General features: G+C 43.1%; 1 long non-coding RNA gene across 1 annotated transcript in view; it reads left to right on the top strand.

Annotated features, from left to right (window-relative positions):
• Positions 1-477: 477 nt before the first annotated feature.
• Positions 478-26,013, top strand: part of LOC132392406 (uncharacterized) — a 66,630-nt gene continuing 41,094 nt past the window's right edge. Inside the window, exon 1 of the long non-coding RNA XR_009511525.1 lies at positions 478-588. This is a non-coding gene — a long non-coding RNA (uncharacterized LOC132392406). The remainder of the gene's footprint in view (positions 589-26,013) is intronic.

The following is a 26,013-nucleotide window of genomic DNA, read 5'->3' as shown; positions in this document are numbered from 1 at the left end:
TGACTGATCCATTTTCCCTCTCAGCCCCAGTCTCCTCTCTTCTCTCCATATCCCTTCAGGTCCTGACCAATCAAAAATCTATCAGTCTCCTCAGATTTACCATGCTCTGGCTAAAGAAATTCCTCCTCATCTTCTGTCTAAAAGAATCCCCCTCTACTCTGAGTGTGTCTTCTAGTGTTAGACTCTCCCAGCATAGGAAACATCATCTCCACATCTACTCTATCAATACCTTTCAACATTTGATGGGTTTCAATGAGGTCACCCTTCATACTTCTGAATCCTAGTGAATACAGGCCACAACCATTCGGTGGGGCTTAGAAGGGTTAATGGCACCTAGAAGCAACTCCTTTGCTTGCATCTTTGGAACAGATCTATTTCCATCTTTAATATCCCTATTTTTCTCTTTCAGGGTTCTTTTGAAGACCCTGACCTGGAGTTACACGCTGAATACAGTTCTTTGCAGGAATGGGGCCCACTCTCGGGGTTTCACAACTGGCCTTTGTTCGACATGCCAAGGGCTCGGCCTAAGAGTACGGCTTGCCTTTGGAGGCCTAGAATCTTAGGGCTCTGGAGACAGGTGGATTGAAGGTCGGTGTCATGGCAGGAGACCCGTATGTCGTGGGGGTGTTGGAAGATCTACGGCTGTGTGCCCAGAGACCTGAGATCTTTGGGTACAGAGCTCGAAAAAAGCAATGTAATGGACTTTTAACATCATAAACCAAAAAGTTGTTTGTTATGTCTCCCCTCTTGCTGTGAAACGGATACCTCTTTCTCCCCATTAGAGAAAGAGGGAGCCTGTGGTATGTCGAATGCCGGGTGAGCAATATAGTCTTTGGAGTACTACAAGTCTGTGTCTTTACTGTTGCTTTGGCCACATCTGAGTGATTGGTGGCGGGTGCCAGTGCTTTTTTGCCGGTGGGGTGAGTAGGGAAGGGTGCTGGGGGGGACTTTGGGGTTCTAACACTTAACTGTTGTTCATTCTTTGGGGCATTCCTCTGTTTTTGTGGATGGTAGCGAAGAAAAAGCATTTCAGAATGTATATTGTATACATTTCTCTGACATTAAATGCACCTTTGAAACCTTTGAACCATTAAGCACTTTTCATATGACAAGCCTTTCAATCCCAGAATCACTTTTGTGAGCCTCTTTTGAACCATCTCCAATATCAGTACATCCTTTCTTAGATAAGGGCCCAAAACTGCTCACAATACTCCTCCGAGTGAGGCCTCACCAGTGACTTACAAAGCCTCAACATTACATCCTTGCTTTTATATTCTATTCCTCCTGAAATGAATGCTAACATCACATTTGCCTTCCTCACCATGGACTTAAAGTGCAAGTTGACTTTTAGGAAATACTGCACAAGGCTCCTAAGTCACTTTGCACCTCAGATTTTTGAATTTTCTCTCCATTTAAAAAAATAGTCTACTCTTTTATTTCTTCTACCAAAGTGTATGGCCATACACTTTCTGACACTATATTTCATCCAAATCTTATTTGACCATTCTCCTAATCTGTCTAATTCCTTCTATAGCCTCTCTACTTCCTCAAGACAACCTGCCCCTCCATCTGTCTTTGTATCATCCACAAAGTTGGCAACAAAATATTCAAGTCACTGACATATAATATATAAAACTGTCCCAACGCAGACCCCTGTTTTACATAACTAGTCACCAGCAATCAACCAAAAAAGGTTTGCTTTATTCCCACTCTTTGCCTCTTGTCAATCAGCCAATACTCTATCCATGATAGTATTTTCCCTGTGATTCCATGGGCTCTTAACTTGTTAAGTGGCCTCATCTGTGGCACCTTGTCAAAGACCTTCTGAAAATCCAAGTACACAACATCCACTGATTCTCCATTGGCTATCCTGCTTGTTAATTGTTCAAGGAATTCCGACAGATTTGTAAGGCAAGATTTTCCCTTAAGGAAACCATGCTGACTACAGCTTATTTTATCATGAGCCTCCAAGTACCCTGAAACCTCATCCTTAACAATCAACTTCAATATCTTCCCAACCATTGAGGTCAGACCAACTGGCCTATAATTTCTTTCTTTCTTCCTTTCTCTTTTCTTGAAGAGTGGAGTGACATTTACAATTTTCCAGTCCTCTGGAACCATGCTGTAGTCAATTGATTCCTGAAAAGTCATTAGTAATGCCTCCACAATGTCTTCAGTAACCCCCTTCAGAACTCAGGGGTGTCGTCCTTCTGATCCAGGTGACTTATCTTCCATCAGGCCTTTCAGTTTCTTAAGTGCCTTATCCCTGGGAATGTCAACTATGCACACTTCTGCCCCTTGATGCTCTCGAACCTCCGGCATACTGCTGGCGTTTTTCATAGTTTTCTTTTCCCCCATTATTACCTCTCCAGCTTCAATTTCCTGCAGTCCAATACCTACTTTTGCCTTTGTTTACCACTTCTTGTATCTGAAGAAACGTTTGGTATCCTCTTTAGATGAGGAGGGATTCCTTTAGCCAGAGTGTGATGCACCTCTGGATTTCATTGCCACAGACAGCTGTGGAGGCCAAGTTAAAGCTAAGGTTTATAGGTACTTAATTAGTAAGAGCTTCAAAGATTATGGGGAGAAGGCTAGAAAATGGTGCTGAGAGGGAAGATAAATTAGAGATGAGCAGACTCAATGGGCTGAATGGCCGAATTCTGCTCCCATGACTTTTGGTCTTCCAACATTTAAGATCAGCATTGGCCTTAAAAACAAACTTAAAAGATGTATACAGGCACTTGCAACACTATTGCCTCTGTTTTGACAAAGTGCAGAACTCAGAGAAATGACATTAATTACTTGCTTGTTAGTGTTGGCTGTTTTTCGAAAGGAAGTTGTCAAATGGGAACTTGCAAATCCCACTGAATGAGCATCCTGGAAGGCTGAGTGAAATACCAAATGCTGAAAGGGCGGAAATTGGTCAACTCAGAGTTTCTGTAGTGGTATCCTGAGTATGTGTGCCAATCAGACCTAAGAGCATGGGCAAAACTATACTGACGCATCTGTGACATCCCATAACATTTGTCATCAACTAAAGAGCTTGCTGGCTGCTTCCCACAAGCCTTTACTCACAGGAATAGTTTTCCAGTTCAATTATTTTCTCCGGGAATATTTCGCTAATGTTTGTGAGTTTAATTCTGAGTTGTTTAGTTTCTGAAGCAACAATTCTGAAATTCCCTTCAACCATATCTTGCAATACACAAGGCATCAAAACTAAATTTAATGCCATCAAATTAGCAAAAAGTCATGGGATCAAATTGCTGGGGACAAGGCCCTTTGGCTCACTGATTGTCAACAGTGATTTCAGTATGGTAGCCTAGCAGTTAGTACAAGGCTTTTACAGGGCCAGTGACTCAGATTCAATTCTGCTGCTGTCTGTAAGGAGTTTGTACATGTTCCCTGTCACCGAGAGGGTTTTCTCCAGGTTCTCCAGTTTCTTCCCACATTCCAAGACCATACAGGTTAGCAGGTTAATTGGTCACATGGGAGTGTGGGCACGCTGGGCTGGAAAGGCTTGTTACTGTGCTGTATCTCTATAATATAAAAATAACCATACACACTAATCCTACATTATTTATGTTCAAAGTACATTTATTATCAAAGTATGGATACATTATACAACCTTGAGATTCATCTCCGTGCAGGCAACCACAAAACAAGAAACCCAAAAGAACCTGTTAAAAAAAGACTGACAAATATCCAATGTGCAGAGAGAGAATAAAAACAAATCGTACAAGCAATAAAAGTAAGCAAATAGCATTTGGAACAAAAGTGAGTCCTCAGACGCGACCCCAGAGCATCTTTCCTGTAGGTAGGTTTTAGTCACCTACCTGGAAGAGATACGTAAACAAGTTTGAAAGAGTACTGAGAAAATGTACTATGACTCTATGACTCTAATAATAAAGTTTTTTTTTTATTTTCTCCATAATCCAGTTAACTGCCCCTAGATTCTACAACCAACCAACACACTAGGAGTAACTTTGAGACCAACTAACCTGCCAACTGCAATGTCTTTAGGAAGTGAGAAAAAACTGGAAAACCCACAGGGAACACCCACAGGGTCACCGGGAGAACATACAAACTCCATGCAGACAGTAGCCAAGGTCAGGACTGAACCTGGGTAAATGGAACTGTGAGGTAAATTTTCCATTGGTAAATCTCATCTGGATGATCCCATCTTATTGATCAGACCTTCCTCAATCAAACCACCCTACCTCTAAATGACTTGTTTCTGACAGAATCCTGTGTGACTATATCTTCTTTGTTTTCTAAAGAATATAGACCTAGCCTGGCCATCTGATCCCCATAACTCAGGTCCTCTAGATCGGCAACATACTCATAAAGTCTTTCTGCACTTTTTTCAGCTTACCCATGTCTTTCCTAAAACAGGATGACCAAAAGTGTACAGCGCGCCAAGTGCAGCCTCGCCAATGATTTATACAACTGAAATATAATGTCCCTACTCCTGTACTCAGCATCCCGCCTGATGACCAATGTACTAGACATCTTTTACACCACCCTGTCTACTCTTCAGATTAGCTTTATTTGTCTAATGTATATTGAAATGTACAGTGATATGCATCATTTGCACCAAATCAAATTAGCGAGGATTATCCTGGGACAGCCAGCAACTGTCACCACATTCCGGCCCCAATGTTATATAGCATACTAAACCTAAAGGAGAGTGTGTTGGTGTCCAGCTGAGAATTTCCACCTGCACTGAATATTTAACAGCTAGCTACTGATTTGAAATAAGTGGACAAAATATATTAGAGGATTGGGAAAGGAAAATTCCTTACCCAGGTTTTAAACTTATTCCTGGCAGAGATTGGCATTTTCAAAATTTGACCTCCAAGTTGTAATTTCTTATAAACATAACCCAGACCACTCATGAATTCCTGGAAGAAATTAGCCAACTGAATGACACCATCGTAATAAGCCAACAATGTTATGACTGAAGGTCAGCCAATACCTGATCCAGTTGGAATGTTTGTTGGGCAGTGACCTAATTCAAAACAACACATGGAAAATGCCAGAGGAACTCTATAGGTCAGGCAGCATCTATGGAGAGGAATAAACAGATGACGTTTTGGGCCGAGATCCTTCTTCATCTTAATCTAATGACTGCCTTGATAATAAGACCATAAGAGATAGGAGCAGAATTAGGCCATTTAGCCCATCAAGTTGGCTCCACCATTCAATCATGGCTGATCCTTTTTACCTCTCCTCAGCCCCACTCCCCATAACCTTTGTTGTTGTATCTAATCAAGAACCGATCAAACTTTGTCTTAAATACACCCAACAACCTGGCATCCACAAATTCGCCACCCTTTGGCTGAAGATATTCTTGAGCAGCTCTGTCTGAAATGGATGCCCCCCTATCCTGAGGCTGTACCTTCTTGGCCTAGACACCCCCATCATGGATAAACATCCTTTCCACATCTACTGTGTCTAGGCCTTTCAATGTTCAAAAGGTTTCAATGAGATCCCACTTCATCCTTCTAAATTCCAGCAAGTACAGACCCAGAGCCATCAAACATTCCTCATATTATAACCCTTTTATTCCCGGAATCATCCCTGTGAACCCTCTCCAATGTCAGCATTTCTTTTCTTAGATGAGGAGCCCAAAACTGTTCACAATACTCAAGGTGAGGCCTCACCAGTGCCTTATAGAGCCTCACAACCCTACTCTTGTATTCTAGACCTCTTGAAATGAATGCTAACATTGCATTTGCGCCAACTCTCCCTGCAAGTTAACCTTTAGGGCATTCTGCACAAGGGCGCCCAAGGCCTTAGCATCTCAGATTTTTGGATTTTCTTCCCATTTTGAAAATAGTCTGCACATTTATTTGTATTACCAAAGTGCATGGCAATGATTACCAGTTCAGATGATGAATCATTGACTAGAACTACCGATTTCGGTTTCTCTCTCCACTGATACTGCCTGACCTGCTAAGTATTCTCACCATTCTGGATTGTATTCAAGCTTGACTGGTTTCTTGGGTGATGTGAATTTTTTTTTGTTTTGTAAACAGTAGTATCGTACAAAGACATAACATTACATTAAATTGTAAAATAAACGAATGGTGCGACAAAATTGATGAGGCAGCTGTAGGCTCATGGAACAGTCAGAAGTCTGATGGCCATTGCTGAGTCATTGAGTGTGGGTATTCAGGCTTTTGTACCTCTTCCCTGATGCTAGTAATGAGAAGCAGTCATGATCTGGATGAAGAAGATCCTTAGGATGAAGCTAGGATGCCAGTTTCTTGAGGCACTGCTGATGGAAGAAATCATTGATGGTGAGGAGGATCATATATATTTAATGATTGTGCATAAGATGAGCAGACTGAGTCTACAACACTCTGCAGATTCTTACGACCCTGTGCATTGGCCCTGCCATACCAGGCTGTGATACAACCAGGGCCACTGCACAGGATGAGTAAAATCTGCAGAGTGTTGTAGCTTCATCCAGCTTCATCATGGACACGAGCTCCCGGCATTGAGGACTTCTTCAAAAGGTGATGTCTCATATGGTGACATCCGTCATTAAGGAGTCCCACCATCCATGACATCCTTCTTATCATTGCTACCATCAGGGAGCCGGTACAGGAGCACAAAGACACACATCAAACATTTTAGGAACAGCTTTTTCGCATCCACCATGAGATTTCTGAATGGACAATAAACCTGGGAACACTGTCTCACTATTTTTGCTCTCTTTTTGCACTACTTAATTACGTTTTTACATATACTTCTTATTGTGCTTTATATTTTATGAATTGCACTGTACTGCTGCCACAAAATAACAAATTTCATAGCGTTTTTATTTGTCTTTATTTATTTATTGAGTAGGTCCTTCCAACCCCTCAAGCCACACCACCTAGCGATCTCTGATTTAACCATAGCTTAATCAAGGGACAACTTACACTGACCTACCAACTGGTACACCTTTGACTGTAGGAGGAAGCCGGAGCACCTGAAGGAATCCCACATGGTCTTGGGGAGAACATACTAACTCCTTTCAGACAGAGCCTCAGGAAATGAGCCTGATTGCTCATACTAAGCTACTAAGATACTAATCACTAGGTTACCATGCCATCCTCATATAACAACGATAATAAATCTGATTCTGAGAGTCATAGATAGGTGCGTTTTCACAGTCGTTTTTTGGGAGGTTGAAGAGCCAGTGACAATAGATTGAAGGTGGGAGAAGAGAATTGTAATAGGAACCTGAGGGGTAGTATTTCTCCCGGAGGTCAGTGCATGGAATGAGTTGCCAGGGCAAGTGTTGATGCAGGTATGTTAATGTCATTTGGAGGGTGCTTGGACAGTATATGATCAGAAAGGTTTTGAGGGACACAAGCAAATGGAACTAACCAGCTTAGATGGGACTCTTGGTCAACGTGGACCATTTGGGCCAAGGGGCCTATGTCCATTCTGTATGACTCCATGATTCTATTAACACAAGACTCAAGTTGAATGAATGAATGAATGAATGAAAGAAAGAATGAATGAAATATCTTTATTGTCATTGCATAGTGCAATTTTCATGCACCAATACAGCGGAAAAGACTTTGGAACTCTTGTACTCAATGCTATAAAACAACAAATAAAATAAATAAACAATACATAAAATCAAGTAACCAGCCAGTACAAGCAATGTTCTGCAGTACAAAAGCGCAACTCAGATGCATGATGGCCATAAAGCCAGTATTAAAAGTAGCAATATAACAAATTTATGGATGACGTTTGATCGATTGGTTCAGAGAAATTATAGCTCTGGGGAAAAAGCTATTGTTCAGTCTGGAAGTGTGGCATAGAAAATCTTATAACATCTGCTAGATGGAAGAAGTTCAAACAGATGATTGCATGGATATGTATTGTCCTTACAGATGCTTTTTGCTTTCCTTAGGCAGTGTGAGCTGTAGATGTCGTCCAGGGTTGGGAGCTGTGACACGATGATCTTCTGTGCGCTAGAGATGACCCGCTGAAGTGCTTTCCTATCAGTTGCTGTACAACTGAGGTACCACACAGAGATGCAGTATGCTTAGGTGCTCTCTATGGTGCAGTGGTAAAAGGTCACCAGCATCTGCTCAGGTAGACCAGCTTTCTTCAGCGTCCTGAGGAAAAACAAGCATTGCTGTTGTTGTGGTGTTAGTGGATTATGTAAGGTCTTCTGAGATGTGTATTCCCAGAAACCTAAATCAAGTTGCTTGTAAACCAGAATAGGAAATACAGCAGATAATTTCCTTCATTCCAACTTCTGAATGTATTGGTTTAAGTAATAGGGTCCTGGTCCTTTTCACTGCATTAGTTAAAGCAAGTTCAAATTTGCCATCATCGGTTTGGCAATGCACCTACAAATTTGTTTCTCTCCACTCAAGGTTAAAATAGTGGGGGAATCTCATATAGGGACATAGTTAGCAAATAAGGAGTTTGCCATTTAAAATCAAGGACCATAAAGAATTCTTTCCACAGAGGGTAGTGAATCTCTCAAATCTTAGGCACATATATTGTATATAGCTAGGGTCCCTGAGACTTTCACATGCTACTGTATTTGTCAATACGGAGCAGAGAGCAAGTTTGTAAATCTGGTGGGAGTAAAGGATGTTGGGAATGGGAAGGGTGGAGTGCTGTGGGAGGGGTATGAGTCAGATAGCAGAGAAAAAGTGCTGGGGCAAAGGGTGGTGCGGGTGCAGACAAACCCAGCAGTGAGACACCAGGCAAGGTAATTTGAGTTTATTGATCATTACAGAATGTCTCTCTGGTGCTTCCCGCTGTCTACACTCTCCTTACCCCTGTTCCTAACCATGATTCCCCTCTCCCTGCTTCCTTCCCGTTCTCAGTCCACAAGAGAGACCCATATCAGAATCAAGTTTATCATCACTCACATATGTCATAAAATTGTTTTTTTTGCAGTAGCAGTACAGTGCAAAACATAAAATTACTACAGTACTGTGCAAAACCGGAGCTATATTCTGTATATGAGCCTGAAACATTGTACAGTACTGGACATTTTTGAATGATTAGGTAATTAAGGGTTTTGACTAACAGGGACAATTGAAGAATTGAGGCCTAAGGGAGATCTTCAATAATCATAATGAATGATGAAGCAGTCTTGAGGGGCTGAGTACTCCTGCTTCTATTTCCTCATGTTCTTGTGTTCGTGGACAGTTTGTCCCACTTCCATCAGTGGGATGTTACATAACATCCAGCCAGGACCACCAAACTCAAAGACAGTTACTTCCTCAAATAATAAGGCTGATTAACACCTCCACCCACTAACTTCACAACTACTGTACTATTTTCTGTCAGTCTCCTTATGTACAGCCTAGCGTCACTTTATATAAGATATCTTATGTATTTATAGTTATTGAGATTTTTTATTATTGTGTTTTTTATTGTTTGTGTTTTATTATGCTGCATCAGATCTGAAGTAACAATTATTTCATTCACAAACAAGAGAAAATCTGCAGATGCTGGAAATCCAGGCAACACACACAAAATGCTGTCCTGCTGAAGGGTTTCAGCCCAAAAAGTTGACTGATAGATAGATAGATAGATAGATAGATAGATAGATAGATAGATAGATAGATAGATAGATAGATACTTTATTCATCCCCAAGGGGAAATTCAACATTTTTCCAGTGTCCCATACACTTATTGTAGCAAAACTAATTACATACAGTATTTAACTCAGTATAAATATGATATGCATCTAAAATCACCCTCCCAAAAAGCATTAATAAATAGCTTTTAAAAAGTTCTTAAAAAGTTCTTAAATAGTTTACTAAAGTGCATTGAGTGGTAACTTAAGCTCAGTCCTAACCCCGGCACTTTAACATGTCTTGCCCCTGGTGGTTGAGTTGTAGAGCCGAATGGCGTTGGGGAGTAATGATCTCTTCATCCTGTCTGAGGAGCATTGCATTGACAGCAACCTGCCGCTGAAGCTGCTTCTCTGTCTCTGGATGGTGCTGTGCAGAGGATGTTCAGGGTTTTCCATGATTGACCGTAGCCTACTCAGCGCCCTCCGCTCTGCCACCGATGTCATACTCTCCAGTTCTGTGCCCACGACAGAGCCCGCCTTCCTTACCAGCTTATTAAGACATGAGGCGTCCCTCTTCTTAATGCTGCCTCCCCAGCACGCCACCACAAAGAAGAGGGCGCTCTCCACAACTGACCAATAGAACATCTTCAGCATCTCATTACAAACATTGAATGACGCCAGCCTTCTGAGGAAGTACAGTCGACTCTGTGCTTTCCTGCACAGGGCATCTGTGTTGGCAGTCCAGTCTAGCTTCTCGTCTAACTGCACTCCCAGATACTTGTATGTCTTAACCTGCTCCACACATTCTCCATTAATGATCACTGGCTCCATATGAGGCCTAGGTCTCCTAAAGTCCACCACCATCTCCTTGGTCTTGGTGATATTGAGACGCAGGTAGTTTGAGTTGCACCATATCGCAAAGTCCTGTATCAGTTTCCTATACTCTTCCTCCTGACCATTCCTGACACACCCCACTATGGCCGTGTCATCAGCGAACTTCTGCACATGGCAGGACTCCGAGTTATATTGGAAGTCTGATGTGTACAGGGTGAACAGGACCGGAGAGAGCACGGTCCCCTGCGGCGCTCCTGTGCTGCTGACCACCGCGTCAGACCTACAGTCTCCCAACCGCACATACTGAGGTCTGTCTGTCAAGTAGTCCGTTATCCAAGCCACCATGTGTGAGTCTACTCCCATCTCCGTTAGTTTGTGCCTTAAGATCCTGGGCTGGATGGTGTTAAAGGCACTAGAGAAGTCCAGGAATGTAATCCTCACAGCACCACTGACCCTGTCCAGGTGAGAGAGGGATTTGTGCAGCAAGTACGTGATAGCATCCTCCACTCCCACCTTCTCCTGATATGCAAACTGAAGTGGATCCCGGGCGTGCCTGGTTTGTGGCCTCAGATTCTGTATTATACTGTACCCTTTTCCTAGATGCTGCCTGTCCTGCAGAGTTCCTCCAGTACTTTGTGTGGGTTGTTACAATTATTTTAGTCTCTTTTGTATTTATGTACAAGAGATGACATTAAACAATCTTGAATCTTCTAATATTTAAAGGTAAATTGCTGTCATTTTGTCAGAACAACGAGTTTAGCTGAGGCAAGATAGTGTAGTGGTTATCGCAACGCTTTACAGTGTCAGCAATCGGCGTTCAATCTCTACTGCTGCCTGTAAGGAGTTTCTCCCCATGACCACATGGGTTTCCTCCTGGTGCTCCAGTTCCCTCCCACACTCTGAAGATAGGTCACGTGGGTGTAATTGGGCAGCGCGGGCTCATTTGGCCAGAAGAGCCTGTCACCGAGCTGTACCTCGAAACTGCAGGGGCCAGGAAGTGGTTGAAGGATCCGGAGCTCATCTTTTAGAGGATAAGGACACATTGAAGATCATGATAAAAGTTGTCCTTGAGCCTGGCTATAAGTGCCCACAAGTTTTTGTACTGTCTCAATGCAAGAGATTCTACAAATGCTGGAAATCCAGAGCAACACACACAAAATCTGGAGGAAGTGCGCAGGTCAGGCAACATCTGTGGAGAGAAGTATTGTTTATTCATTTCCATAGATGTGGTCTGACCTGGTGAGTTCATCCAGCATTCTGACTGTGTCACTTTGTGGCTTCTGCCTGATGCGAGGGGGGTGCTGAGGGAGAGGGATGCTGGGGAAGAGAGAATGACTGAGGTGCGAGGGGTTCTCAGTTCCGCTGGCTGCTTTGCTGAGGCAGTGGCAGGCGTAGACGTAGTTGTTGAAGGGAGGGCTGGTTCCCATGATGGACTGGGCTGCCACAGCAACATGTCTGAGAACGTAAAGTGAATCTATAACTGTTGAAACTGCATTATCGTCAGGAAAAATAAGAGTACAAGTGATGCCTCATTACCTAACGTCCTTAGGAAAGAGCCTGTTAGTTGACCGCAGTTATATTGAGAAATGTTTCTTTCCTGTGTGGATAGGACAATTTGCACATAAGAAAAATAATTATTTTACAACGTGCTTCTTGTGTTTAATAAATGTGGTTAAGAAGTGCAGAATAAAATAGCTGAGAGGTTATGTAACTGGTTTAGCATTCTAGTTTTGTTCTAGAGATGGAGAACTCTCCATGTGTGTGGCTGGGGGTGGGGGTGGAGGAAAAGGACTTGTTTCACGGTTTTGTTGCTTGTGTGCTGTGTGCTCTGCTGAGCACAGTGTGCATGCCATGTTGGCGATAGAATGGTTGGTGACAATTGCAAGATGCCCCCAGAACATCCTCAAGTTAATTGCCTGCAGTAAATTTCCCTTCATGTGTAAGTGCATCGCGGTGAGTGCTGACAGCAACTGAACTCAGGTGAGGAGGAACAACAGACTTCCATGTAGAGACAGAAACGAGAGTTTATATATAGGAATTCTAACAGAAGATCATTGGCTCGACGTAGCGAAACCCCGAGATGAATCATTCTCAACACAAGAACCCCATGATAACCTCTAATCGGGAGCCCATTTTAAATAATCACAGTACACGGAAAACAATAGACAATAGACAATAGGTGCAGGAGTAGGCCATTCGGCCCTTCGAACCTGCACCACCATTCAATCTGATCATGGATGATCATCCACAATCAGTACCCCGTTCCTGCCTTCTCCCCATGTCCCTTGACTCCACTATCTTTAAGAGCTCTATCTAACTCTTTCTGAAAGCATCTAGAGAATTGGCCTCCCCTGCCTTCTGAGGCAGAGCATTCCATAGATCCACAACTCTCTGGGTGAAAAAGTTTTTCCTCAACTCCGCTCTACATGGCCTACCCCTTATTCTTAAACTATGGCCTCTGGTTCTGGACTCCCCCAACATCGGGAACATGTTTCCTGCCTCTAGCGTGTCCAATCCCTTAATAATCTTATATGTTTCAATCAGATCCCCCTCATCCTTCTAAATTCCACTGTATACAAGCCCAATCACTCCAATCTTTCAACATATGACATCCCGCCATCCCGGGAATTCACCTGCACTCCCTCAATAGCAAGAATGTCCTTCCTCAAATGTGGAGACCAAAACTGAACACAATACTCCAGGTGTGGTGTCACCAGGGCCCTGTACAACTGCAGAAGGACCTCTTTCCTCCTGTACTCAACTCCCCTTGTTATGAAGGACAACATGCCGTTAGCTTTCTTCACTGCCTGCTGTACCTGCATGCTTACTTGTGCCAGTCAAAATAAACTTGACAAGATTGCACAGAAAGCACAAGGGCTTAATGACGGCAGATAAGACAACAATTAACAAATACAGGTGCTCTGGTAACCTCGGAGCCCAACATTCTATGGCTCCCTGTACTGGACTGCAGGGCTCATGATATAGTAAGTGGCAGTATCAGGAGACTGTTGATGGGAATGTGTGGAGAACAAAATAGGATTGGTGTAAATGGATGGTCGATGGTCAGTTTGGACTCACTGGGCCTAATGTGATGGTTGTTGATGCAAACAACTTCTGTTTCTGGCACTTATCCTTACAAGCAGAACAAGTGCGACATCTGGCCCTACACCTCCTCCCTCACTACCATTCAGGGCCCCAAACAGTCCTTCCAGGTGAGGCAACACTTCACCTGTGAGTCTGTTGGGGTCATATACTGTGTTTGGTGCTCCCGGTGTAACCTGGTGTATATCGGTGAGACTGATGTAGATTAGGAGGCTGCCTCACCGAGCATCTATGCTCCATCTGCCAGAACAAGCAGATCTCCCAGTGGCCACCCATTTTAATTCCACTTCCCATTCCCATTTCAATATGTCCATCCATGGCTCCTCCACTGTCATGATGAGACCACACTTAGTTTGGAGGAACAACACCTTATATTCCATTTGGGTAGCTTCCAGCCTGATGGCGTGAACATCAATTTCTCAAACTTCCAGTAATGCCTCTCCCCACCCCCACCTTCACCATTTCCCATTTCCTTGTTCCTCTCTCATGTTATCTCCTGACCCTCTGGACCTCTCCCTCCTCCCCTTTTTTTCTTTCTTCCATGGCCTTCTGTCTCTTTCATCAATCAACTTCCTAACTCTTTGCTTCATCTCTGCCCCTCCAAGCTTCACTTATCACTTGGCATTTCTCTCTCTCCTCCCCCACCTCTCAAATCTATTTGTCAGCCTTTTTTATCCAATCCTGCTAGAGGGTTTCGGCCCAAAACGTGGACTGTACTTTCATTCAGAACTTTGTGTGCATTGCATGAATTTCACTGTATGTTCCAATGTGATAAATAAATTTGAAATCCAAATCTGAATTTAGATCACATGAGTCCGTAATGTTAGAGCCATAGATTCAGATTCAGAATCAGGCCCTTTGGTCCATTGAGTTCAAACTAATCATCAATCTCCCATTTATACTAACCCCCTTTTAATCTCCTCGCATACTGATCAACAGATTCTGCCACAAACCTACATGCAAGAGGAAATTTAGAGCAGTCAATTAACCCATTATCCCACAACTGAAGGAAACTCACATGGTCACAGAGAGAATATACAAACTCTGCTCTCACAGCATCCAAGGTAGTTTAATTGTTAATTGATTCTATTTTATTTCTTAGTTCTATTGCAATGCCCACAAGAAAATTAATCTCAGGGTAGTATATGGTGACATATACAGTATGTATTTTTATAATAAATATACTTTGAACTTTGAGTTATTAAAGGTTGTCTGGATCTTTAAAACACAGAAATTTTCAAATTCCATAAGAAAATTCACTTTATTAACTAAGGAATTACTTTCTAAGATGTTTCACAATTAATCTTAACAGAAGAATAACTGTTGGACTAGTCTTCCTTCAACTCTTAAATCTTGGCAACATAGTTGATTCTGTCTTGATCCTGATAAGTGACCCAGTGCTGGAGACAGGGATTCGAACAAAATCTTGGTCTTGCCAACAGCACTAGAGGTCACAGGTTAACATAAGAGGGGAGAAATTCAAGGCAGATCGGAAAGATAAATAATTAGGTTATTAAATATTTAAATCTATATTCAGATGGATGTGAGATTGTGGAACAAGCTGCCAATGCATGTGAGCTTGATTTCAACATTTAAGAGAAGTTGATGGTTGGGAGGGGTATGGAGGGCTATGATTCTGATGCACATCGATGGGACTAGGCAGTTTAAATGGTTCAGCATGTACTAGATGGGCTGAAGGGCCTGCTTCTGTGCTGTACTTTTCTATGACTCAATGACTCTATTAAATTATCTTTATTTGTCACCTATATGTTGAAACTCACAGTGAAATACGTTGTTTGTGTCAAGGATGTGCTGGGGTAGATTGTCAATGTTGCCATGCTTCTGGAGTCAGCATAGCATGTCAAACCTTACTAAGCCTTTGGATTGTGGGAGGAAACCAGAGCACTGAGAGGAAACCCATGTGGACACAGAGAAAACATAGAGTCACCTTACAGACAGCGGCAGGAGTTGAACCCCAACAATATTGCATTTGCCTTCCTTGCCAGTGATTTAATCTGCAAGCTTACTTTTAGGGGATTCTGCAGGACTGATTTCTGAATTGGTTACCTTTTTAGAAAATTGTTTACGCCTTTATTCCTTCTACCGAAGTGCATGACCATACACTTCCCTACTCTGCAGACTTCCTGCTTTCTCAACACTACCTGCCCCTCCAGCTATCTTCGTATCGTCTGCAAACTTGACCAGAAAGCTGTCAATTCAGTCATCCAAAACATTTAGCATATTACGTGAAAAAAGGAGACCCAGCACCAACCCTTGCAGAAAGATTACTGACAGCCAATTGTCAACGGTTTGGGTTGAAACTCTACATTAGTTCATCTAGAAAGCTGGTAACTAGTACTGGGTATAAGAGATTATCATACTCAGTTCTGCCCTTTAGAGTTAGACTGCCTCGCACAAACTGCCTGTTTGTACAAATACATTTTTTGAAGAAGTATCCAAGGAGACTATGAGTTGGGGTGTCAAGTTGTGGTTGTATTAGACCCCTTTTAGACCACATTTAGCGTATTTAGTGTATTCCGTACACACCAGAGGAGCATGTGATAACAATAGAGACAGCGCAGAAGAAATTCACCAATATGTTACTTGGAATGGAGATCTTTAGTTATAGGAGGCTGATCCTATTCTCATACGAAGGGGTGAAAGGTAACTTAAAGAGGTTTCTAAAATTATGACTGGCATAAATAAACAGGATAGATAGAATATTTTTTTTTCCCCCAAAGGCAGGGAGTCTTGAACTGGAGGACATGAACTTGGGCTGAGTCAGGAGAAATTTAAAGATGAGATGAAAGACAGTGAATATCCAGAACAAGGCTCCAGAGGAGATGGTGGAAGCAGATACAAAGACATTACAATATTAATATAACCAAACAGGCCATCTCGGCCCTTCTAGTCCGTGCCGAACCCTTACTCTTACCTAGTCCCACTGACCCACACTCAGCCCATAACCCTCCATTCCTTTCCTGTCCATATACCTATCCAATTTTACTTTAAATGACAATACTGAACCTGCCTCTACCACTTCTACTGGAAGCTCATTCCACACAGATACCACTCTCTGAGTAATGAAATTCCCCCTCATATTACCCTTAAACTTTTGCCCCCTAACTCTCAACTCATGTCCTCTTGTTTGAAAAAAGCCTATCCACGTCAACTCTATCTATCCCCCTCATAATTTTAAGTACCTCTATCAAGTCCCCCCTCAACCTTCTACGCTCCAAAGAATAAAGTCCTAACTTGTTCAATCTTTCCCTGTAACTTAGGTGCTGAAACACAGGTAACATTCTAGTAAATCTTCTCTGTACTCTCTCTATTTTGTTGACATCTTTCCTATAATTTGGTGACCAGAACTGTACACAATACTCCAAATTTGGCCTTATCAATGCCTTATACAATTTTAACATTACATCCCAACTCCCATACTCAATGCTCTGATTTATAAAGGCCAACATACCAAAAACTTTCTTCACCATCCTATCCACATGAGATTCCACCTTCAGGGAACTATGCAACATTATTCCTAGATCACTCTGTTCTACTGCATTCTTCAATGCCCTACCATTTATCATGTATGTGCTATTTAGATTATTCCTACCAAAATGTAGCACTTCACATTTATCAGCATTAAACTCCATCTGCCATCTTTCAGCCCACTCTTCTAACTGGCCTAAATCTCTCTGCAAACTTTGAAAACATACTTCATTATCCACAATGCCACCTACCTTAGTATCATCTGCATACTTACTAATCCAATTTACCACCCCACCATCCAGATCATTAATGTTAACGACAAACAACATTGGACCCAGTACAGATCCCTGAGGCACACCACTAGTCACCGGCTTCCAACCTGACAAGTAGTTATCCACCACTACTCTCTGGCATCTCCCATCCAGCCACTGTTGAATCCATTGTACTACTTCAATATTAATACCTAACGATTGAACCTTCCTAACTAACCTTCCGTGTGGAACCTTGTCAAAGACCTTACTGAAGTCCATATAGACAACATCCACTGCTTTACCCTCGTCAACTTTCCCCGTAACCTCTTCAAAAAATTCAATAAGATTTGTCAAACATGACCTTCCACGCACAAATCCATGCTGACTGTTCCTAATCAGACCCTGTCTATCCAGCTAATTATATATACCATTTCTAAGAATACTTTCCATTAATTTACCCACCATTGACATCAAACTGACAGGCCTATAATTGCTAGGTTTACTCTTAGAACCCTTTTTAAACAATGGAACCACATGAGCAATACGCCAATCCTCCGGTAGCATTCCCATTTCTAATGACATTTGAAATATTTCTGTCAGAGCCCCTGCTATTTCTACATTAACTTCCCTCAAGGTCCTAGGGAATATTCTGTCAGGACCTGGAGATTTATCCACTTTTATATTCCTTAAAAGCGCCGGTACTTCCTCCTCTTTAATCGTCATAGTTTCCATAACTTCCCTACTTGTTTCCCTTACCTTACACAATTCAATATCCTTCTCCTTAGTGAATACCGAAGAAAAGAAATTGTTCAAAATCTCCCCCATCTCTTTCAGTTCTACACATAGCTGTCCACTCTGATTCTCTAAGAGACCAATTTTATCCCTCACTATCCTTTTGCTATTAATATAACTGTAGAAACCCTTAAGATTTATTTTCACCTTACTTGCCAAAGCAACCTCGTATCTTCTTTTAGCTTTTCTAATTTCTTACTTAAGATTCTTCTTACATTCTTTATATTCTTTGAGCACCTCATTTACTCCATGCTGCCTATATTCATTGTAGATATCTCTCTTTTTCCTAACCAAGTTTCCAATATCCCTTGAAAACCATGGCTCTCTCAAACATTTAACCTTTCCTTTCAACCTAACAGGAACATAAAGATTCTGTACCCTCAAAATTTCACCTTTAAATGACCTCCATTTTTCTATTACATCCTTCCCATAAAACAAATTGTCCCAATCCACTCCTTCTAAATTATTTCACATCTCCTCAAAGTTAGCCTTTCTCCAATCAAAAATCTCAACCCTGGGTCCAGTTCTATCCTTCTCCATAATTATATTGAAACTAATGGCATTGTGATCACTGGACCCAAAGTGCTCCCCAACACATACCTCCGTCACCTGACCTATTTCATTCCCTAACAGAAGATCCAACACTGCCCTTCTCTAGTTGGTAACTCTATGTATTGCTGCAAAAAACTATCTTGCACACATTTTGCAAATTCCAAACCATCCATACCTTTTACAGTATGTGCTTCTCAGTCTATGTGTGGAAAATTAAAATCTCCCACAGTCACAACCTTGTGCTTACTACAAATACCTGCTATCTCCTTGCAAATTTGCTCCTCCAATTCTCGCTCCCCATTAGGTGGTCTATAATAGACCCCTATAAGTGTTACTACACCTTTCCCATTCCTCAATTCCACCCAAATAGTCTCCCTAGACAAGCCCTGTAATCTATCCTGCCAAAGCACTGCCGTAATATTTTCTCGGACAAGCAATGCAACACCTCCCCCTCTTGCCCCTCTGATTCTATCACACCTGAAGCAACAAAATCCAGGAATATTTAGTTGCCAATCACACCCCTCCTGCAACCATGTTTCACTAATAGCTACAACGTCATATTTCCAGGTATCAATCCATGCTCTCTCATCCACCTTTCTTACGATGCTCCTAGCATTAAAATAAATGCATTTAAGAAATTCTCCACCTCTTCCTCTCTGTTTATCTCTAACAGTACAAAGAACTTTACTGTGTTCTTTTTCTTCCTTCTCCCAAACATCTGTTCCTACACTCTGGTTCCCCTCCTCCCTCATATCTAGTTTAAATCCACTGGAGTCTCTCTAGCAAACTTACCTGCAAGAATATTTGTCCTCCTCCAGTTCAGATGTAAATCGTCCTGCTGGAACAGGTCCCACCTTCCCTGGAAAACTGCCCGATTATCTATAAATCTGAAGCCCTCACACCTGCACCATGTCTTCAGCCACGTGTTTATCTGCACTATCTTACTATTTCTAAACCCACCTGCACGTGGTACTGGTAACAATCCTGAGATTGCTATCCTGGAGGTCCTGTCCTTTAACTTGGCACCTAGCTCTCGAAACTCACCTTTCAGGACCTCCTCATTCTTCCTACCCACGTCATTGGTCCCTACATGGACCACGACATCCGGCTGCTCACCCTCCCTCTTGAGAATACTGAGAACTCAATCCGAGATATCGCGGACCCTGGCACCAGGGAGGCAACAGACCATCCTGGATTCTCGATCTCTTCCACAGAACCTCCTATCTGGCCCCCTGACTATCGAATCTCTTGTCATTACTGCTTTCCACTTTTCCCTCCTTCCCTTCTGAGCTGAGGGTCCAGTTTCGGTGCCAGAAACGCAACCACTGCAACTTGTCCCTGGTAGGTTGTCCCCACCAACAGTATCCAAAACGACATACTTATTGCTGATGGGAACAGCCACAGGGGCGCTCTGCTCTTCCTGTCTATTCCCCTTCCCTCTCCTGACAGTCACCCAACTACCTGTCTCCTGACTCCTAGGGGTGACTATCTCGCTGAAACTCCTGTCTATTTCTGCCTCTGCCTCCCAAATGATCCAAAGTTCATCCAGCTCCAGCTCCAGTTCCCTAACACGGTTTGTCAGGAGGTGCAGCTGGATGCACCTTTTACAGGTGTAGTCATCAGGGACAGCTGTGCTCACCCTGACTTCCCACATACTGCAAACGGAGCACTCGACTGCCCTAACTGCTGCCTCCATTACCTACTCCTAATCTAATTAGATTCATTAAAGGAGCTTACCCAGCCTTACCTCACCTGGGGTGAAGCTCGTACTCAGCCCCTGCTCGCCATTTAAATTCCCCCGCTGCCTCAGAGGCCAACTTTCACGCGCTTGCGCAGTTGTGCCCCATTCAAACCTCGCCTCTGCCTGTTCTCTCCGAAGCCTGATTGAGCTAAAGCCAACCCACTCTGCTTCAGTCCACTCTGACGATGGCCACTACGACGGTGGCTGCTGTGCATGGTAGTCTTTCTTTTAAACCTTTGGCACGCTACGTCACGTGCCTGCGCAGTCTAGCCTCTTTGCCCCCGATCAGTTATATAAAAACAGCTTCTCTCTGAGCTTCTTTTACCTCTTCCCTCTCCACCTCTTGCTTCAATTTAAATTACTTGGAATGTTGTGTTCAGCTCTGGTCACCCCATTTTAGGAGAATGTGGAAGCTTTAAAGAAGGTACAGAAGAGGCTTAACAAGATGCCCCTGTGAGTGGGGAAAGAAACTGTTTCCCATCCTGACCATTCTTGTTTTCATGCATTGTAGTCCCCTCCTGGTAGAAAGTCAAAGAGATGGCTGGGATCCTTAACAATACTAAGGCCCCTGCGTATGCAGCGCTCCTGGTAAACGTCCCCGATAGGCATGTGTTATGAAGGTCGGCTGAGTAAGTTATTGCTTCTCTCTTTGAGGTGAAGGAGGATGAGAGGAGACTTGATAAAGTGTGTAAGTTAATGTGAGGCACGCAGTAGATCGAGTGGATAGCCAGAAACTTATTTTCCACTGTGGAATGCCTAATACAAGGGTAGATAACTGATTGCAGGAAAAAATAGGGGAGCTGTCAGAGTTAAGTTCTTTACACAGAGAGTGGCAGATGAATGGAACGACTTGCTAGAGCTGGTGGTAGAGTCAGATACATTAGAGGTATTTAGGAAATTCTTAGATTAGCACACACATGAAAGAAAAACGGAGGGCTATGTGGAAGGGAAAGGTTAGAATGCTCTTGCAGTAGGTTAAAAGGTCAGGACCTGTACTTTACTGCAATGTTCTATGTTCTGTGTTCTAGATGTATGTACATTTAAATATTATTTAAATGGCAAGCAAGTCTCTCCCCCCACCCCCATCTTAACTGAGTTTTTCAGGAGCACCTCTGCGAGCATCCTGACAAGTTACACCTCCATCTGATATGGGAGCAGTTAAGCATCGGACCAGAAGACCCTATAAAGAACTACAAGAACGGCTGAGCGGATCATAAGGCTCTCCCTACCATCCACTGGGGATATTTATCAGGAGCATTGTGCACACAGGGCCCTTAGTATTATTAAAGATCCCACCCATCCATCCAGCATTTTCTTTGGCTTTCAACCATTAGACAGATGCATAAAAATAAAACTGGTCAAGATGAAAAACAGTTTCCTCCCCAGGCCATTAGGCTTCTCAACTCCCTGCCACGTCATATGCGAAGTGACATTGGTTAATCTGTTCCATACCTCACAATATTTAATATTAATGAACCTTATTTATGTGTGTTTCATCTGTAGATTTTATCCTTACTTCCATACTGTTCCAGTATGTATCCATACATACTCTTCCATACAAGAGCAAGGATGTCCTTACAAGAGCAAGGATGTCCTTTTGCATTTGTACAGGGCCCTGGTGAGACCACACCTGGAATATTGTGTACAGTTTTGGTCTCCAGGTTTAAGGAAGGACATTCTGGCAATTGAGGAAGTGCAGCGTAGATTCACTAGGTTGATTCCTGGGATGGCAGGGCTGTCTTACGCAGAGAGATTGGAGAGATTGGGCTTGTACACGCTGGAATTGAGGAGATTGAGAGGGGATCTGATTGAAACGTTTAAGATAATTAAAGGATTTGATAGGATTGAGGCAGGAAATATGTTCCAGATGTTAGGAGAGTCCAGTACCAGAGGGCATGGATTGAGAATAGGAGGTCAGTTATTCAAAACAGAGTTGAGGAAGAACTTCTTCTCCCAGAGAGTTGTGGAGGTGTGGAATGCACTGCCTCGGAAGACGGTGGAGGCCAATTCTCTGGATGCTTTCAAGAAGGAGCTAGATAGATATCTGATGGATAGGGGAATCAAGGGATATGGGGACAAGGCAGGGACAGGGTATTGATAGTGAATGATCAGCCATGATCTCAGAATGGCGGTGCAGACTCGAGGGGCCGAATGGTCTACTTCTGCACCTATTGTCTATTGTCTATTGTAAGTTATTGTGCGTCATGTGTGTCATCTACAAATCTCTGGTGAGACCATACTTAGAGTATTGTGTTCAGTTCTGGTCACCTCATTATAGGAAGGATGTGGAAGCTATGGAGAGGGTGCAGAGGAGATTTACCAGGATGCTGCCTGGTTTGGAGAACAAGTCATATGAAGCAAGGTTAGCAGAGCTGGGACTTTTCTCTTTGGAGCGTAGAAGAATGAGAGGGGACTTGATAGAGGTCTACTAGATTATGAGAGGCATAGATAGGGTGGACAGTCAGTACCTGTTTCCCAGGGCACCAATAGCAAACACCAGAGGGCATATGTACAAAATTAAGGGAGGGAAGTTTAGGGGAGACATCAGGGGTAAGTTTTTTACTCAGAGGGTTGTGAGTGCCTGGAATGACTTGCCAGGGTTGGTGGTGGAGGCTAAAAAATTAGGGGTATTTAAGAGCCTCTTGGACAGGCACATGGATGAAAGAAAAATGGAGGGTTACAGGGTAGTGTGGGTTTAGTACTTTTTTTTAAGGATTATATGGGTCGGCACAACATGGAGGGCTGAAGGGCCTGTACTGTGCTGTAGTGTTCTATGGCTCTATGTGTGCTACTGCTTAATACCCTGGTTCAGAGAAACACTGTCTCATTTCTATGTACATTATATGGTTATATATGATATATACATGTATATAGCTAAATGACAATAAACTTGACTTATTTGAACAGGTAATTGGATTGGAAAGGAGCAGAGAGAGACATAGGCCTAACACAGCCAAATAGAATTAGAGTAGTCAGGCATTACAGTGAGCATGGATGAGGTGGGCTGAAGGGCACACTTTCATGCTGAGCACCTCTATAATTGCAGCCTCATGTGTAGTTGACTCTCTCTGACTCTCTGTAGTGTCCCAGCTCTATGAATGTCACTGCAACTCACATTAGGCACTAAATGCTGGTCTAGCAATACTTGCTTCTGGCGGGCAGCTCTTACATCAGGCGCTCTCCAAGGTGGACCACTCAGATCAGGCTTGACACGTACGCAACTCAGAGACATCTTTTATTTCTGGTTTCTCGTTTGATGGAACCACTGTACAGGGCACATGATATCTGTGTGGTCCACTTTTCAGGTGTGAGCTTTACTTAATAATTAAAACATTACTAGACTTTGAATTACAACACAGCCAAGCCAAGCCCTGGCTTGTCCTCCCCAGGCATCCATTCTCATTGGATATCAGTCATGGATGGGAGCCTAGCCAGTGTTTTCCCTCCCTAGCCTCGGGGTACTGGGAACTCTTGTACCATTTGGCTTAGAACTAGGGTGAGCAAGACAAGCAAGCTGGGACATTTCACAAAACAGCAGACAAGAAGTAAATGAGGCATATTAAAGTCAGGACCACACTATGTTATTTGAAGGACTCCAGAAAATCTGAAATGAAGCAATCAGCACATTGGGTCATTCAGCAGATTGGTCACACAGTCTCGGCGGAGAGAAAAACAGAATTAGTGTTACAGGCTGACGTTTTATTGCTTGCTCGTGCCAATGGAGAATGTGGAAGGGTCTGCGTGGTACAAAATGGAATGAGACATGTGGTTTTCAGCATGGTTTCAATATGAAGTTAGCCAGCGTCCTGAATTTCTTAGAAGTTTAAGGACATTTGGCATGTCATGGAAGACTCTGACAGACCTCAATGGGTGTACAGTGGAGAGCATTCTGATTTGGTGCATCACGACCTAGTACAGAAACTCCAATGCACAGGAACATAAGGGGCTACAGAGCGTGGTGGACTCAGCTAGGTTTATCATGGGTACAACTCCCCCACCACCAAGAAAATGCACAATGAGTGATGTTTCAAAAAATTGACCTTCATCATGGAGGACTATCGCCATGCCACCTTCTCAATACTGCCACTGGGAAGGAGGTAAGGAGCCTAAAGACCCAAACCTCAAGGTGCAACAAGAGCTTCTTCCCCACGGCCATAAAGCAACCTCAGAGACCATAGCGCAACCTTAGGCTATATTTCTTGTTCTCGCCCTCAGTTTTGTACGCATCATTATGGTTATTGCATTGTTTATTTTTATGCAGGTGTAAGAAATGGGCTTCAAGAGGACCACAACCTTGTCATGGTTTGAAGAGCTCTCTTGGCCTTATGCTTGGTAGGGTCACCCATGCTATAGAGGTCAAAGGGTAGATATTAGACTACAAGTGCATAGATAACAATAGTGAAACCAAGAGGAAATTATTGACACAACGAAGGAAGCCCTGAACACCCCCAAGACGAAGACCACAATGAGGGTGGTACAGTAGCGTAGTGGTTAGCACAGTGCTTTACAGCACCAGTGACCTGGGTTCAATTCCCGCCTTGCTACCATGTGGAGTTTTCTCCAGGTCTTCTGGTTTTCTTCCACAGTCCAAAGATGTACCACTTGGTAGGTTAATTCATTGTAAGTTATCCTGTGAATAGGATAGGGTTAAATCGAGGTTTGCTAGGTGACACAGCTCGGAAGGCCAGAAGGGCCTGGTCTGCACTGTATCTCAATAGATAAATAAATAAATAAATCGGTTTCTGGAATGTACAAACCATGTACAACACTGGCAAGCGAGAACAAATAGCTGCATAAATGCACTGTTACAACCTATGTCTACAGGGCATTTGTGAAAGTAGATAACAGGGTCCAGCAGACTACAAGCAGCATCTGGTGAAACAGTTTTATGCTCAGGAAGCGAAGATGGGCAGCATCATGATGGGGTAGCGGTCATTTTGAAGAAAGGTATTGAAAGTGCTTGTTGGAGTGGAAACCAATCAACAGTAGACTGATGAGAGTCAGGCTGAAAGGGAAACAAATGAATATGACTTCTCTTTTGGCTCTTCTCTCTTTTTCAGACCAAGGGTGTAGCTATGGGCACTCACATGGGCCCCAGCTGTGCCTGCCTCTTTGTGGGTTATGTGGAACAGTCTATGCTCCAAATCTATACTGATAGTGCTCCCCAACTTTACCTTCACTACATTGATGACTACATTGGTGCTGCTTCCTGCACCCATGCTGAGCTCATCAATTTCATCAACTTTGCCTCTAGCTTTCACCCAGCCCTCAGATTCATTGGGTCCATCTTGGACATTTCTCTCCCCTTTCTCTATCTCTCGGTCTCCATCTCTGGAGATAGACTGTCCACTGACATCTTCTATAAACCCATTGACTCTCATAGCTACCTTGATTATACCTCTTCCCACCCTGTCCAATGTAAAAATGCTATTCCCTATTCCCAGTTCCTCCATCTCTGCCACATCTGTTCCCAGGATGAGGCTTTCCGTTCAAGGACATCCCAAATGTCCTCTTCCTTTAAGAATCGTGGTTTCCCTTCTGCCGTCATCAACGATGCCCTTACCTGCATCTCCTCTATTTCCCACACTTCGGCCCTCACCCCATCCTCCTGTTACCACAACGGGAACCATGTTCCCCTTGTCCTCACCTGCCACCCCACCAGCCTCCAGATCCAGCATATTATCCTCCGCAACTTCAGCCAC

Source organism: Hypanus sabinus, chromosome 4 (assembly GCF_030144855.1).
Source record: "Hypanus sabinus isolate sHypSab1 chromosome 4, sHypSab1.hap1, whole genome shotgun sequence".
NCBI classification, from domain to species: domain Eukaryota; kingdom Metazoa; phylum Chordata; class Chondrichthyes; order Myliobatiformes; family Dasyatidae; genus Hypanus; species Hypanus sabinus.
Note: the sequence above shows the minus strand (reverse complement) of the source record. Positions and strands in the feature narration are given on the sequence as shown.